The following is a 17040-nucleotide window of genomic DNA, read 5'->3' as shown; positions in this document are numbered from 1 at the left end:
CAAACCTGTCCCAAATTACACATACCTGCAACCCAGAACAGTATACACTGCTCACGATATCGGATTTGGTGCCATCATCCTTAGGACCAATATGCAGGTTGATTTGCTTCAAATAATACCCAGATTGGTAAGGCAAAGCTGGTATATAATAACTATTTATTCCTTTCCCAAATTATTGTGTTGACAATTCTGATGATGGTGAGATGTAAGTTCAAAACACAAGTCACTGTAAGAATTCTACATTTTACACAAAGTAAACATTTTGGTGGCGGACTTTTGGTGTGGTGGCCCTCTGATTTCTCCTTCTGATGGAGCGTTGCTCGGGTCAGTGGTCTTCCCACTGGAGTGTATCATGTTGTGAGTCAATGTGTATAGTTTCGAATGAATGGCTCACTAGGATGTTTTATTATGCTCCCGCCGGTTCTGGAAACTTGTTTTGGGATCTTGAGAAAATGTAGTGATCTAGATGAAGGCGTTTCACGCCAAAACACGTGTTGAAAAAAATAATGTTAGCCACAGTTGTTGAATATAACAAAGAAATGATTTGCATGAACAGAACTCAAACAAATGTGCAAAGAAATAAACAACAGAACTGAATAATGTATAAATAAATGTAACTGCGTTTCTGATGTTTAATATAATTAAATAAGAGATATTCTTACAAATTATCAAGACCTGGGATGTCACAGACAGGGTGTTTTCAATAACTCTATGCATGGATGAGAGAAAGGAATCATATGTGGTATGGATGGGTATGGTGCTTCCTTAAGAATTGTAATCCTGTTCCTACTGTAACCTGTGCTGAAGAGAGTAGGGTTATATGAAACACTAAAAGGAAACATGATGTAAGCAGGAATAAATATATTTTTGTAATGAAAAATAAAGTCTAATGAAAAAGAAAATGTCAGTCTTCTGAGCCGTATATATCTATATGTATTTATGGGAGAAGTTTCCCAAATAATGAAATAGTAAGGTAGACTGGGGTTCAAATTTTTATTAATAGTTTTTCCCTTCCCCAGCAACCACATGTAAGCAGGGGGTCCCATGTTCTCTGAATGTATATTAAACCCCTCTCAAACCATCACCCAAACGTTTATATTGAATAAACTTTATGTTTTTTGCTTTTTTTTGGGGGGGGGGGGGAAGGTGAGTTAAAAAAAGCACACACAAAAAATACCAAATTCCACTTACCCATCACCTAAAGATTCATATGAATAATATATATATATACATACATATATATATATATATATATATATATATATATATATATATACACACACACAAATTCTCTTTATGTTATAATTAATTTTTTTTAAACGAAATATATATTTCAAATGGGGGTTTAAACCCCAGCCCCCTTTTTATTCCATTAATTATTATAACAATCCAAATATAGCTTTTTTCTGGCTGAGAGGGACGTTAAATTCCCTAATTCCCTAAACGTTAATTATATTTTACTACCTTACTTGTATATGTGTGGTAATGACTTGTGTTATAAAATAATCCATTGTAACAACTGTGTTGTAAATACTGCATGTTAATTACTGTGCCTTAAAAGTAATAGATTGAAAAATAGTATCCTCACTGGTGCACAGTGTTTAAGGCTAGCAATGTCAAAAGAGTGAGATTGGGTCAGTGGGAGACCGAGAATAAGGGGAAGCAGAAACAATGGAGATGAACAGGACGGCCACAGTAAAAAGTAACAGCTTGCTTCTCTCCTCATGCTTCTCGGAACACATAGTATGGATATCAGTAAAGAAGAGAAACCAGGCCTAACATGTGAGCCGCACAGTAAGGCAGGAACTGATTCAGGACCATTCAAAAGAAAGAGATGACTGGAAGTTGCATGCCTGGCTGGGTGGATCACAAAGAACAAGGCAGCCCATGGTTAGAGTGGTGGGAAAGAGATGCCTCAGTGCTCACTGCATGTAGACCCACAGAAAGAGAGCCTGGAGACTGTAGAGGCAAAACAATTATGTCATGGAAGGAGCATCGAAAGAGACAGCGAAAGGTGGCAGGGTAATATTCAGAAGAACAGAGAGGACACATGTTTAACAGGTGAGAAGCACTGAGGCGAAATAGGGCGCAAAGAAACTAAAATAAATCACACGGGCACTAGCCAGATAAAATCAACATCACCTCAAGCACCAGGCTGATTACCACAGATCCTGGCAAGTGAAACAGTGTTGATGTGTCAAAAAGCCACCACCAAAAGTTGAAGACGTTAACAGCTACTACACAAAACCACATTTGGTGGGGCTGGGGGAGTGGGGAGGATACTCCAGTGCAGTCAAACATGGCAACCTAAAACATGGGGAATAGGCAGTCAGTAGCAACCCCACTAACCAAGTAGGATGTAAGAGGGCTGGTCCAAAGACCTCCAAGAGGGAAAGAGGACTTCCAATGAGCTGCTAGAAGTTTAACACCACCTTAAAGAAGCAGTGTCCTTATTGAGATCAGATATTGACCAACTAGGCTTCAGAGCAGAGGAAAAAGGCTAAAAAACAGACACTCCAGAAGAGCGATAGACCACCCACTCAGGTGAAATCATGATAGTCAAAGGCAACTATCTATGTATGCAGTTCGACAATTGTGAAGATCTGGAAAACTGTATCAGGCATGACAACATTAGGATACACAACATAAAAGAAAATCCAGAAGGCAACAACATTAGAGACCAATTTAAAGCCTATTTCCCCAGATCTTAAGCCTTAAGGAAGGACAAGAAGTAGGTATCAAGGAGAGTAGGCCCAGAGATGGCATACCCCAGGACATCCTTGTCAATATTACCTCTTACCCAAAAGAAAGCTACTGAAAGAGAAACCCAACGTGAAGTGGTTACAACATACAATGCAGATAAACTAATCCTACTCCAAGACCTATTACACACCACCACCACAAAGAGGAAGGAGATTGTACCCCCAACCATTATACCAATAGACTAAAATATAAGATTTTGTTGGGCCTTTCGGTGCAGCCTTCAGTTCCCAAAGGGAAAAAAAACTCATCACATAATGGATGTGCAAAGATGCCTGGCATAACCACGATGAAAGTAAATTCTGCCAACCAAAAGTAGCATATGGGCAGAGGACATAAATGGTACATATCAAGATGGCAAATACAACAAAAATGATTGAACATGAATTAGAAAGAAGCCTTGACAGAGAAAAAAACTTAAGAGGATGAAGAATGCAAGAACTAAAGAACTAGAGGCCTTGGTGGCTCGATGACACAGACTCACCTATATATCTTAGAATTTGAAGGTAGCCTTAAGCCAGGCACTAAATAGTCGTCACAGAATGCTGTGGACTCAAACCTGAGCTCTGTTTAGAAAAGTTTTCTGTTGCATTAACTGTGGGAATATGGTAAGGGAACCAAAGGTTTACATTTTGGGATGTTGCCAAAGTTGAGAAGGAGACACTTATAACTAACAAAAGACAGACATACATAATAACAGCCCTTCATGCCCCACTGTCCTACGAACGAAGACACATCTAAAAAGGAGATACTCAAAACACTTCTCCTCTAAATACTACCAACTCACCAAATTAAAAGACATGGGAGGTGGGAAGTCTGATAAACACAGAGGGACTGATGATTTTGGAATCCTTGTCTGACAAGCATGGAAGATACTTGTTTCCCAAAGGAGGATGTGTACTGACTACAGCCACAATTTGTGCCCAAATTTAGGCCAGGACCTTTTCAAGCATTACATGTTGCACATACTGAAAGGTTTCACAAAAAGGACTGTTGTACTGGCATGAGACTTTAATCTGGTAGTAGAGCGAGAGATGGAAAGATCAGAGGTGGGAGCATGGATACATATATATCATCTGCCAACACCCTTCCAGTTTCGATGTCCAGCTCTAACTACCGTCAACCTGGCTGAGTTCTATGCAGGAACCAGAACACAGAACGGCGCACTCTGGATTCACATCATAACAACATGCGCTATACAGATAGCGTGACACAGGAAAATGGTTTAACCACAAAATATAAACATATGCACAATATGAAGAAATCAACGCTCAGTCTTGATCAACTCAGTCATTGGGTCATGCAGCCAACAACAGGGAGGCAGCAAATGAGAACGAAGACTCAATTAGAGAAAGTGGTTCAGACCTTAGCAGGCACCAGAGCTTAATAACTACTCTCTACAAACTACTGAAAGATCCTTGAGACACCACAAAACAGATATATAAAGAAATGGGAAGAAGCACTAGGCAAGAGGATCACAATGCAATGCAACACAAAAAACACAGTGAGCTATAATTAATCAAGCCTCCATAGAGAATTTTCTATAGAGATAATGAGAGGATAGTACTTGACTCCAGATAAACTGCAAAAAATATATCCAACTGTCATTTATGTGCTGGAGGGGCTGTGTATAAAAAGGCAGTACAAATCTGCTAGCTTAGTCTGATTTGCGAGCTATTGCATAGAGGTCCTGAAGTCTATACAGGGAATTTTGTAGTACACCATACCGGAAACACTGGGTAATGTAGTACTCGGCTATGACTGGGCACGCCAACTGCTATTCAGGGAAGAGAATAGGGCTTGAATTTTCAGCACCTATTTGCAGCAAAAATTGTTATATCTGAATAACAGAAACTGGCAGCAACACCCACAACAGAAATGTAGTACAAAGAAGGGTGGGATACAATGTCAATGGAACAACCAACAAAACAATTAAAGATGACTTTCTGAAAATGTGGTTGCTGGCGAAACAATGTATGAAAGGTGATAACAGGGAACTAACATGTCCACCAAATCTGAAAGTCCTTCGATGGTTCAATTAACAAGAGCAACCACCAATGGTCACTCTAGGAGTAACAAACTAGGGAATCCAGAAAGAAGGCATTGAATCAGAAGAGATTTGTTTTTATTCATGAACAACATATGAATCACTGGTAGGGAAGAGGAAGCGGGGGATGGGAGTAGTCCAGAAGGGAACTGAAGTTGAAGAACTAAAGGTTCTAGATATACATAGAATCCATGATGGTGTATTAACCACTAAATCTAGAAGCAACTGTATAAATGCCACATTTTCATACAGCAACAACCTGGGGTTTAATCTGATGTGCCCTCTCTTTCTATATGCTCTGTGTTGAGGAGATCTCAATCCAGTGTCCCCTCTGCTTCTCCACTGACATAATCTCACTACCAATAGGTCCTGGAAAAGTCTATTTTCCACACCTACAAACCCATCTGAGCTTCACATTGTGCAAGTCCTTTGGTGTTCTGCAGATCTGTAATGTGTAAGTGAACCAAGAACAACCCTACATGCCCAAAGGGACTAGGGTAATCAAAGGAGAAGAGAATTCATTTTTGATTATGTGCATGAAGCAGTGGTAAACAGTAACACTGTGGAATGGCTTGTGGACTGACTCCTGCGTTTCTGGCACCTTTCCATCTTGTAAATATTGTGGATTTGTCTGCAAGAGAGAATCTTGCCTGCTCTCAGTTTTATCCTACCAAGAAAGACTAGACACTGTGGATGGTGACACTAATTTGGTACCTTGCAACTTACAAATATAGTGGTGCAATGGACAGATGACTAGATCCTGATGAGACTTGACAATTAGTTTTGGATTGAAATGTTAACACCCCCTCCTGTGGTTGTTACATGAGTTAATTAATGTGGAGTAAATGTATACAGTTTGATAAGTCTCCTAAAGATGTTTGTGTAATAGGCTATCAACCTTGCAACATGTACAGCATTTATACACACTGTTTTAAGCCCAAAGCCTGGCAATAGCCACAAACAGGCTCCAAGGGAATTCAAATATGTTGCACTGAATCGTCTTACCCATTTGTAATATTGTCTCTTTTTTAAAAATAAAAACAATAAAAGACAAGTTTCTGGAGTCCCAGCATCCTCCAATATAAGGCTCAGGAAATTTCTGTAGATTTACTCAACAATAATGATGGGTGCGTATATTCCAGCACCACCACAGACCCAGGGAGCTGGGACACATGACATCATATACCTTATCTCCATGATGACATTTTGCCGTTAATCTAAAGTCCTCCAGTCCTCATTTTAGGTTTTGTTCCTCTATGGGTTCTACTGTAAAAGCATCAACTCACCTCCTCTACTCACACTCAGCTGCTGCACCCTCAATGGATGAAAGCAGCAGGGGACGTTAGGCACTAAAATTGCTTAGCGCAGCTCTTTCCTCAGTTTACTATCAATGATTCAAAGCTACTTTGAGAGCAGGCCAATCCACCTTCTCTGGCCGCTGCTAAAGCCACTCAGGACTGGATCAAACCCAGACATGCAAAAGAGCAAAGAAAGAAAAAACAGAAGGCGGTGCTGGTCAGGTATTGAGCCACCCAATGGCATCCACCTCAGCGGTCTTCATGAACTGTTTCATTGCAGCAGCGTCCAAGCAATGTTTCGGCTCTCTCGATCGGCCATGCCAGAATTAAGCCTCTCCTTGGGAATTTGCTATCTTAAAGTGATCCAGAATATTGCTAAGTGGTGTTAACATTTATTTGTACATAACTTTCCCAACAGCCCTCAAGAAGTGGATGCAGGAAGCAAAACTGGGTTAAGCCTTGGTCATGCTGGATTAGAAAGGATTTAAATGGCACAGCAGATGGACATTTTTAGGGGGATAAGCTAAATACAAAAATGTTGTCAAGGTTACAAAATCAAAGAATGAAGACGTACACAAAGCAAAGCATTTTAAACAGTGCTGAAAACTAACGCAACTCGGAATGAGACAGAGACCAGAATAAAGAATAGTTGTTGCACTGGTATGACTTGGACGGCAAGGTGGATGGCAGCTTGAGCCTACCGCTCCCTCTGGCGCAGAGCATAAGCTAAAGCTGAGGTGGTCCCTACTCACCAAAATGGGATGAGCAAGTAGGGGACTATCGTGGGCACACAACAAGCCAGCAGAGCAGAGAAAAAGGGGGCCAGCAACACAAAAAAAGGACATTTTCAAATACGCTGATGAAAACTGCATGCGCTTGCTATTGCCTTTCAGACTACTATTCCTATTATACTTGCCAAGAAGCAGCAGTTTGCCTCAACCAGGACATGTTATTGAGGGTCGTCCTAGCCAGTCATGCCTGATGCTAAGATGGTGGCACACCATTTGATGTGATCCTTGAAGGCTGTCCTCAGCCAAGGCACCCTTAAACTGAAATTTTGCTCGGCATCCTTGAATCTCTGACATAAGTATTTCCTGTGTGGCACATTATAGTCCCTCTAGGCATCGCTGTGTTAGTAAGCGCTAGCCCTGATTTAATAACTTTCAGGGAGCTGGAGGCACAATTAAGTGCCTGCTGTTACACAGGGGTATCTAAAAGGCTGAGCAGAATCTTCAAACATAGCCCAAGCAAACACCAGAGCTCAGTGGCATTGGCTCTGTGCCTCTTTAAGGACACATCTTGCTGGACAGGTCCCTCAACCATGAATCTGCCTGGATGCACTGATGGGAACAAAAGGTCTTGGCTGCAACAGTGTTTTATGACATAGTGAATGAGGTAGAGCTCCTATAGGGGAGACATCATTATCAGCGACATGCTAGCTACATCTGCCTTCATCTACATCCTAAACCATCAATAACTGATAAAGGAGCTTTGGGCCCAGTCCAGAGCCCTATCCTTCCCAAGATCAGCAACAACCTTTAAGCATACTTCTAGAGGTCTGACCATGGACAAACTCCCCCATCCCCAGACAGACTCTCCAATTAAGGAGAAAACCGGACATATACAGTAGTATGGGCATGATTCTAAAGAAACTACCTGAAGTTTACGACCTTACTAAATTGACAAAATCCAACACAGATATTATGCAGCTAGAAATGAGAGCCACACAATCGGACAAGAATTGCATTAACAACAAAATGGTTGAAGCAGAGAATAGTATAAGCAATGTCGAAGACATGGCTGCAAAATCAGACAAGGACCTTACAAGGTTACAAACAACCTCCAAATCTCCCCACAGAGAAAAGGCAGAACTGGAGTTTATGTTGAAGGGGAAATATAATTTTTTGTTGATCATAAGGACTTGCAGGCTTTCCTGGACGAAATATATTATCTAAATGTGGAGACCCAACACACTTCAGCCTCCAAGAGTAAAAACTGAACTCGGACAACAGACACCAACCACTGTATGTGATCCTATTGTCTCCTATAAGGTCTGCACCTGTGTTTTCTCTCTTGCTAATGGTAGATAAGTGAACCTGTTGAATTTAATACTGCTCTGTTGTTCTGATTAGTCTTCAAGTGCTACTAAATATATCTGGCACTCTCACATTAGGATATGACTTCGATATAAAATAACATCACACTTTCATCTTTTGTTTTCTGCCTGGCTATGCTCTGAGATGTGTTTCCAAACTCGTTGGATACTAACTAGTTCTGTATGTGCCTTAGAGAAGGTGGTCTATCAATATTGACTGCTCTGGTGAGAGTATCTTCCTGTTCTAGAATTTGCGTAACTGCAAGGACTGCTCTCTTTCATTTGTTACTCTACACGCGGACTGCTTATATTAAGTTATCTACTTAATTGACAAACATGCTCTCCGCCTCCATACAGAGTTAGATATGTATTGCAGAAAGATAATATGTGTTATGACAGACGTTTAATACTTCGATAATGTGTGCCACTATGCTTACTGTTCTTTAAATCTTCAGGACCACACTTACACCATGTTAGATTTTATACAGTACCTCTGCAACCGCTGGGATTTTGCCCTGCTGTTGTCTCTCTCACATTCAGTGTTAGGGGAGGGGTAAATGGTATAGAGGTGGGGGAATGGTTACTTTTTTTGTGCTTATGTTGTAGTATATATTTGAGTCTGCTTCCTTTTTGGCCTATGCAAGTTCTCTGAGATGGCAAGCCAACCTTTTTGTCTCACTTTTCCTATACACTGGTGGCAGTATGTTACTACACAGAACCCGATATACAATATGTTAGCCCAATTATATCCAAGAAGTACGATTACACTGACACTGGTTCCACTAGACATGTGCGGTCCTAAGGCTGCCGACAGGCATTTAAGAGCCTCAGTCGATCTAATGCTCATCTATCCCCAAACCATACCAGCGCTCTTACATTATGGTTAGTTCTCCCCTGATCTGAATGAATGTGAAATGACTTAAACACCCTGTCAAACATAAAATAACTGGTTATGTGGAGTTCTTTGTTCCCACGCAACAAATAAAGAAATGGAGTGGTTACCTGGATTACCAGAAACTCGGGTCTGCATATAGATTCCCATTAGATAGCCACGGCAGGAAGTGGGATACTCACAAAAGTTTCCAAAAATGACAAAGCTTTCCATGTTATTAATGCACATGAGCCAACCTCAGATGACACAGACTTGTGGGATTCCTTAACTGTACCACTAAGTTGCATTCCAAGGGGGCCAGGGGGTTGGAGGTGTGCAGAGCTTGCCTGAAGGTGGCTGCTGTTTAGTTGAGCTGCCTCAGCCACGATCAATCCTGAATAATCCTGGTGCTAAATGGAGCTTTTTTGGGTGTGACGGTCACCCATACAATACCCTGACTGGCTCGCAGCAGCTCGACAGCAAACAAAAGAATGAAAATTGTTTCTGGCTTGCCCTTTATGACAAGGTAACTTGGACCACGAGGCAGGGCTGCAATGGCGGCTTCGCGGCCTTCCTGCATCTGGTGGTAAATGGCGCAAAGTGGTGGTCAGTGTGGTCGATTTAGCCCCTGTGGCTGGCTGGGGGTCCTGGTTATGCAGATTGAATGGTGAATCGATGCTGCAGTGCCCCGGACCTGTGGACAGAGAGGCTTTGCCTGATTTTGCCCGGCCCACGTTATTCAAGGAGCTGTGAGCGTCCAGCCCTGGCCGGTACTGCTGGGCCTTTGGGTGGCCGCTACAGACGGAGGTCAAGAGACAGTGGCCTGGACCCATGCCTCGCCTGTACTGTGGCATGTTGTGAGCCTTGCCGGTAGGGTGGTCTGGCTTGGGATAGTGGAGCCTGATGTGGCAGCCCAGAGAGCTAGACAAACGACTGGCACCATGAAGCAGCTGAGTGGGGTACCACAGTAGTGGTGTGCAGTCCTGCTCCTTTACTTCTGGCCCTAGTGCAGACAGAGTGCATTGAAAGGGATTCCCTGGGGCCCTCCTGGTCGGTGTAGCCCAGTTTCCACAGCAATAATGCACGACTGGAGCAGAGGTGATCTGACATCATTGAAAGTGCCTCACGGGCTGGTCCCAATTACTGGGGGGGTATATGTTTGATGGCTTAGGCTGGATTACTTTTGGGTATCACGCCCTGGCTGCTAGACATTCTTTCTGGGTAGTGCCCTACAGCAGCTGAAGTGTGTGATACCCAACTACAGAGCTTGACTCTAGGGCTTTTAAACATGGGCAAAACAGATAAACTGCAGAACAACTGGCAGTTGGATCTGTGTTGACAGCTCAACCATGGTGAAGGGGAGGCAGGACATAGCCATGCCGGAGATGGTGACGACTTGCAACAGATCCGGTCTGAAATGCAGCATATTCTCACTAAAATAAAACCGGAAGATTGACGCCCTTTCCTTTGAGATGGACATAATGTTGGAGTGCCTAGACAAGCACACCGAACGTCTTGACATGGTGGTGAGGTGGGTATCTGAGGTCGAGGAAGAGCAGTGCACGGCCTTGGGTTCTCAGAAGAAAATGGAGAAGGCGCTTACCACCTTGCAGGTCCAGCAGAGGATATTGAGGCCATGTCCCACCACAATAATCTCAGATAACTAGACTAGCTGAATCCACAAACACGGGTAACATAGAGAGGTATATTAGTGGTAGAGGGCGCTCACCAGTCCGTGGTGCAAAGGCCTGTGCCTGGGAGAGATCGCGCCCAATACTAGCGAGGTTATTCCATTACAGGGACCGGGATGCGGTGGTCCGCAGGGCGTGTGAACTTAAGGTGCTTAGGCACAAGGGGGCGTAGTTGTCGCTTTTGCCAGATTTTACACAGCAGGCCCAGGAGGCAAGGAAACAACTTTGTCAAAGTCAAACCCAAACTACAAGACTCATGTGCACCACTTGGAATACAGCATGCTTTACCCAGCCCACATGAGAGTGGTAAGAGAAGGGAAAGCCAAAATCTTCGTAGACCCCAAACAGCTGCAGCAGTTCCTTAAAAAGCATGTGGCTGCAAGGATACTGCAGCACTTGCCACGATTAGAGGAGGGGGAATGTGCAACATCACAGGATCTGGATGGGCGAGACTAGGACTCTCTGGGCATATGGACTATGTCCCAGTACATGTAGTGAGTAACCTAGGGGCCTTATTCAGGAGATTTCTATTTACAGTGCTAAGGACTGGTTATGATACTTGAACAACGGAGACTCTCATGGCTGGCGGTTAACATGCATTGGCCCCGAAAGCCGGCTTCGGACAGGCCACTGTGGATGGGCACTAATTGATTCCACTGCTGAGTAGTAATTGCCTGGAGGATGGGCTTGCACTTCAGCAGAGGTCCGAACAGCCCCAGTATCGTGTTTGCTGATCATAAAAGAATGAAGGTCCTGTGCACCTCTTATCTGACTATCCTTGACAGGCTGTTAATACACCTTATGTATGATAGCAGCCCCCTGCTGCATACCACAGCAACATCTGTCCCCATGTGTGCTCCTCAATGGTTTGATTGGGGTTATGCTGTATAGGTGAAGAGTGGGTTGGTATTCGCTGTGTATTTTGTTGGGGATCACAGTTTAGGTGGGGGTGGTGGTGGTACTAGTTCAAACAATCAGTATATGCACATTGGAATGAGACAGGTACTTGACATGTACTACAATACACTTGGCATTGGCACATGAGTTTGCATGCTGGCGGATAATGGTATGTGAGAAGTTGCGACAACCTCAAGGGATCCACTGCTGTTGACGTTTCCTACCTGGAATGTCAGAGGAGTTGAATCATTGCAAGAAGGTGTGTAAAGTAATGGCGTACTTACAGTGGCATTGTATAGATGTATCTATACTGCAGGAAATGCATCTCGCCCCTGACAGCAGACTGCTCATGCAGCATCGCATGAGGGGTGACTGCTACACAGCAAGTTTTACTGCACTGCCACGGGGTGTGCTGCTCTGGGTGCGGAGGGATTGTAGGGGTAAACAGCAGGATGTATGTATGGACCCAGGTAGCAGGTACTTGGTGGCGTGCTGCTACAAAGATAATCTGGCTGTTTTGCTACTGCTCCAACCATGATTACCTGCAGTTTTATCATAATTTACACACACAACTTGCTCACTTTGGGGACATGCCTCAAATATGGGACATAGATTTTAATAGTCTTTTGTGCCTGGACTGGGACCGGTCCAGGGGCCCTCCGAGGCACCCCTCGGCTACAGATCATGCTCCTAATAAAATCGCTGAGAAGTGCGGACTGCTGGATGTTTGGCATCATAGGTTCCCCGCAGCTGCAGGATACCCAGATTACTCCACAGTGCATGACATTTACATATGCACTGATTATTGGCTTATGTTTCAGAGTCTGGTGCCACGTGTCCAGAAGTGCAAGCCTTTAACACGCATATACTCAGATCACTTACCGGTGTTGCTGGAGCTGGTGCTTGACAGCCTTAGGCCCCCAAAACTTGATTGGAGATTTCAGTCCTACTCTCTCTTGAACAGTGTTCAGAAGTAGCTCGTGCAGGTGATAGATGACTATTTCAATAATAACATAGGCTTGTGGAGAAAATTAACTGTCTGGGAGGTTTTCAAAGTCTGTATCTGAGAGGGGTGGGGTGTAAATCTCAGATAACTGCAGGGGAGGCTGGCAAGACTGGAGAGTCTGAGATAGCTGGCTTACAGCACACACATTGAGAGACAGCTGAAAAGAGAATACTGGGCGAAATTAAGGCCAAGTTAGAGGAGTATTATGAGGTGGCACATAGCGAAATTACTCAACTAGGGAAATATGAGACTAAAATGGTTTATAGAGAGGGCGAACCTCCTAACGTTGGCAGCGCTCTTAAGATCTCATCGGGAGGACGACACGATTATCTTGGTTGCGCTGTTGCACATGTCGGAGAAGGTGACGGGATGTTTCCACCATTTTTGCACAGATTTATATGCAATGCGTCTCTTCCACGACGAACAAACTACAGTGGACTACCTAGCACACATTGCAATGAAGTGGCTGATAGTGGAGCGTAGAGAGTATCATGGCCCCACTTCGCCCTGCCGAAATTGTGGCAGCACTTAAAGGTATGCCAGGAGGGAAAGCACGGGCACCGATAGGCTGACGGCGGCCTTTTACAAGGCCTACCAGGTGAGGCTGGTGCAGCATCTTGCCAGCCTTTACAAGGAAATAGTTAAGGGGGTCTGTATGCCTCCCACAATGCGTGAAGCTTTTCTTGTCACCCTACTGAAGCTGGGCAAATCAGCTGAATGTAGCTCATCTTACAGACTTTGCTGTTGCTAGATATTGATACCCAACGTGTCGCAAAGGCACTGGCTAGATTGGCACCTCTACTTCCAGGTCATTAATTACTTCATTTCAGTCATAAGAATAATAATCATACTAATCATAATTCACCATTAATTAAAAAAAGTATTAAAACGTTGTCCAAGTGTACAGTGATATCCGATTCATATCAACGCACAAGGGCAGGAGGAGGGGGTGAGGCGAAGTAGCTTCTCTGTGAACTTTTTGTGTTTCTATGTTCATAACTAAGATCATTTTTCCTTCTTGTATACCAGTCGGCCAGCTTGGCCTATTTGTTACCATGAAACTTAATAAAATTTGTCATGGAAAAAAAGCATAAATACACGTTGATGAAAAGAGATTAAACAGCACAATAATTCTTAATAGCAGCTACAAGTAAAACAATGTCTATAAAAAGATCAAGTCAAATCCAAGATCAACTAGAGTTTGTGGTGCAGAGACTACCCAGTTTGGGGTTGACCCAGTATCTTTGCATGAAATACAGTGCAACCACTTTCACAAATGTATTTTACACACTCAAATTTCACATACCACTATCATTTACATTTTGCCCAGATCTAGTGAAGGATACAATTATTTCCAGCATAGGTGCACATTCCCTAATATGCTGAAGTAACACATAACGAAAGTGCAAAGTGCCTATTTCATTTTAATATGATGAAACATACAAATTTCCTAAAATTCAGGGACAAACAAAATTAGAGGTGCATGTTACAAGGCAACCAGTAATTAAAAGTCCGCAAAGTGTATAATACTTTCACAAGATTGCTTCCAACTGGATCTTTACTGCAGCAGCTTGAAGTGACCATGCCCATTTTAGATAGCTCGAAAAAGCAAAAACAGTTGGTTCGGCTCCGTCACTTTTCAGTAGACACTGGGCCACTGCAGTGTTTAATCCCTAAATTACGACATTACGGAAGGATCCATCTTGGCAATAGGGATTTGTATCTTCGACATATCAATAAAAAAAATGCACCTCGGTTTCCACCATTTTTTTAGCAAAAAGGACAACCCCATGAGTCTGCTTCATCATGCTTCCACTTTGAATTGAAAGACCTAAGTCGCAATGTGCAAATACGGAAACAAATATACAGGGGCTTAGCCTCTGCATGAATTATTCTATTGAGGTAAAATTCAAAATGCATAGTACATTTATGTCTTAAACGTTTGTCAGCAAGTCCTTCAGACCTCGTATCACGTCATATCGTATGCATGATGTGTTCCCAGTACGTTTCCTGTATCTTACTGGCGGAATTTTTGTCCATCTTATTTGGACTCTCCCACAGAGCCACCATATCTAGCTAGGTACATAGACATTTAACAGCTCTCAACAACAATGTGTTACAGGATTTATTGAGAGAAATGAGTTACTACAAAGCTTCCTTATAAGGAACCTACTCCCGGGTTGTCCAAATTCTGGCCCAATAGGTCAGATTTTGAAGCAAACAATATAGTAAATTCCCTTAAGATTAAAATCCCATTGTAAAGGAATTAGAGGTGTACTAGCTGGGCCATTCAATAATGTTCTTACAAATTTATTTTCTGTAAATTTCAATCTTGAGGAATCCCCTGAGCTTAGATAGAGCCCCATAGAGTGTCCCACCCAAAGCTACTGTTCTATATACCTCAACAACTGGAGAAACAGCTAGACTAACTGATGTTTTGCATCTCCACTGATCCATGAGATAGATAGTCGGGTTATTTTGGGGGGGAGGGGTTTGGTTTTTTTTTTATGTCCCAAGTGAGTTTCTCAGTGATCTTAAAGCCCAAATAATCAGAGCCCCTGACATGATCTAACTTTCAAGCTATCCACCTTCAAGCTGTTTCTAAATAAGTGGTGGGGATTTATGGTTATGAGTTTTGATTTACCTGCATTAATTTCAAGTTCCCTGATTTTACTAAAATCCACAAACTGGGATGAAGGAGGCCCATCGGTACACAAGAGAGTAACAGGGCAATATTGACACATGAGCATCAGTTATCTTGGGGGCATCATGCTGGCAGTTGTTCAACACTTCCACCACTCTATTCACAAACAAAGAAAAGAGCGTGGGAGCTAAGATGCATTCTTGTCTCACTCTTTGATCAGTGGGGATTCGGGGGGATAAACCTCCTTGGTCATTCCACCTCACCTGGACAATGTTGTCTGTATGTAGCATGACCAATAGATGAAGAAGGTCCTGGGGCAACCCCATCCAATTCAGTACTTCCTAGAGTGCATGTCGGCACCAGATAGAATGCAGCCCTCATTTCCATAAAGGCTACATAAAGATGGTCTTTCTTAATAGTGGCATACTTCCAGGAGATGTGCATGAAGCGTAATATTTGATCTATTGTCCCAGTGTTCTCACAGAACCTTGCCTATAGGTGGGACAGAACCTTGTGCTCATCTATCCACTCCTGCCAACAAGATTACACTTGTCGGCCGAAAATCTTTTGAGTGTTGTCAATTAAGCCAATTGGCCCTTTGCCACAACTACAGTATTTGCTCACCTTTTGATAATGCATTCATTAGCATATTTAGATACTGGAACCAAATATCTGGCTCTGAGTGGAATAGATCCACAGGTATACTATCAGGGCTAGGTGCTTTCTCCTTTTTCATATAAAGAAGATCAGGTTTAGTTTCATCCAAAGTGAACACTAGCAAATTATTCTCTCAAGAGGAAGAATAGAGGTCAAAGGGCGAGGGTCAATATGGACCACTTCTAGGGGGGGAATCTAAACAGAAAATATCAACCCTGCTATATGGAGATTTAAAGCGTTCAACCCAAGAATCTACTGGAACAAGCACTTCGGGAGAAGAACTCCTACAAACACTGCCAATTGAGACAGTTTTCGAAAAGGTTCTGTATTCATGTCTCCCAAGGGCTTATAACATCTGAACCCATTGTTACTCCTCCCAATATTTTTTAGCGTTTAGCAAAAATGTTTTATACATCTTCCTACTCAATATTATTTCACTTTTACACCCTTCTTTAATAGTCTTTATCAGGCTTCCCCTTGCAGCCAAACAAGGCGCTGTGCACTAGGGGCATGATGTGGATTTAACTTGTAACTTGGTGACATGCTTTGGAAAACTGAGTGTCTTAAACTACTCCGGGTGTTTAGAACTAAAGTTAGAAATACTCATATTAGATTGCAAGGAAGAATCATGAGGTTCAAACTTAGCCACTAAAGATTTATAAATATTGGCCTTTATATATTTGTCACCCATAATGCTGGTCCACTTTATATTCTTACGATTTGTTCTAAGGGCCAATGGATTCACAAAAGAACCATTATTCTGGTCAGGGATCTCACCTAATAAATCTGTGGTAAACTCAGCAACAAAGGTGTTCTTTTCACTATCGGGATACATCCCTCATATTTCCACTGACTGCCGCCAATGCTTCTGTGCAATTGTGGTACCCATTGCAGTGGACGACAGTCTCAGTAGGCTACTTGGGTATTCAGGTCCACACTGACCCATCAGTGGTGCTACTGGACAATTATGGCAGGGCCATTCAACAGCTTACAGAGACTGTTGACCAATGGATCAGATTACCTTTGTTGCTTAGTAAAACAAAACAAAAAAGTGGTTGATGCCTAGGATTCGCA

At 42.8% G+C, this 17040-nt stretch overlaps 1 protein-coding gene across 2 annotated transcripts in view; it reads right to left on the bottom strand.

Annotated features, from left to right (window-relative positions):
* Positions 1-17040, bottom strand: part of TMEM67 (transmembrane protein 67) — a 663651-nt gene that overhangs the window by 623577 nt on the left and 23034 nt on the right. The gene's annotated exons all lie outside the window — the stretch shown is intronic.

The sequence above is a fragment of the Pleurodeles waltl genome, chromosome 2_2 (genome assembly GCF_031143425.1).
Source record: "Pleurodeles waltl isolate 20211129_DDA chromosome 2_2, aPleWal1.hap1.20221129, whole genome shotgun sequence".
Lineage (NCBI taxonomy): Eukaryota > Metazoa > Chordata > Amphibia > Caudata > Salamandridae > Pleurodeles > Pleurodeles waltl.
Note: the sequence above shows the minus strand (reverse complement) of the source record. Positions and strands in the feature narration are given on the sequence as shown.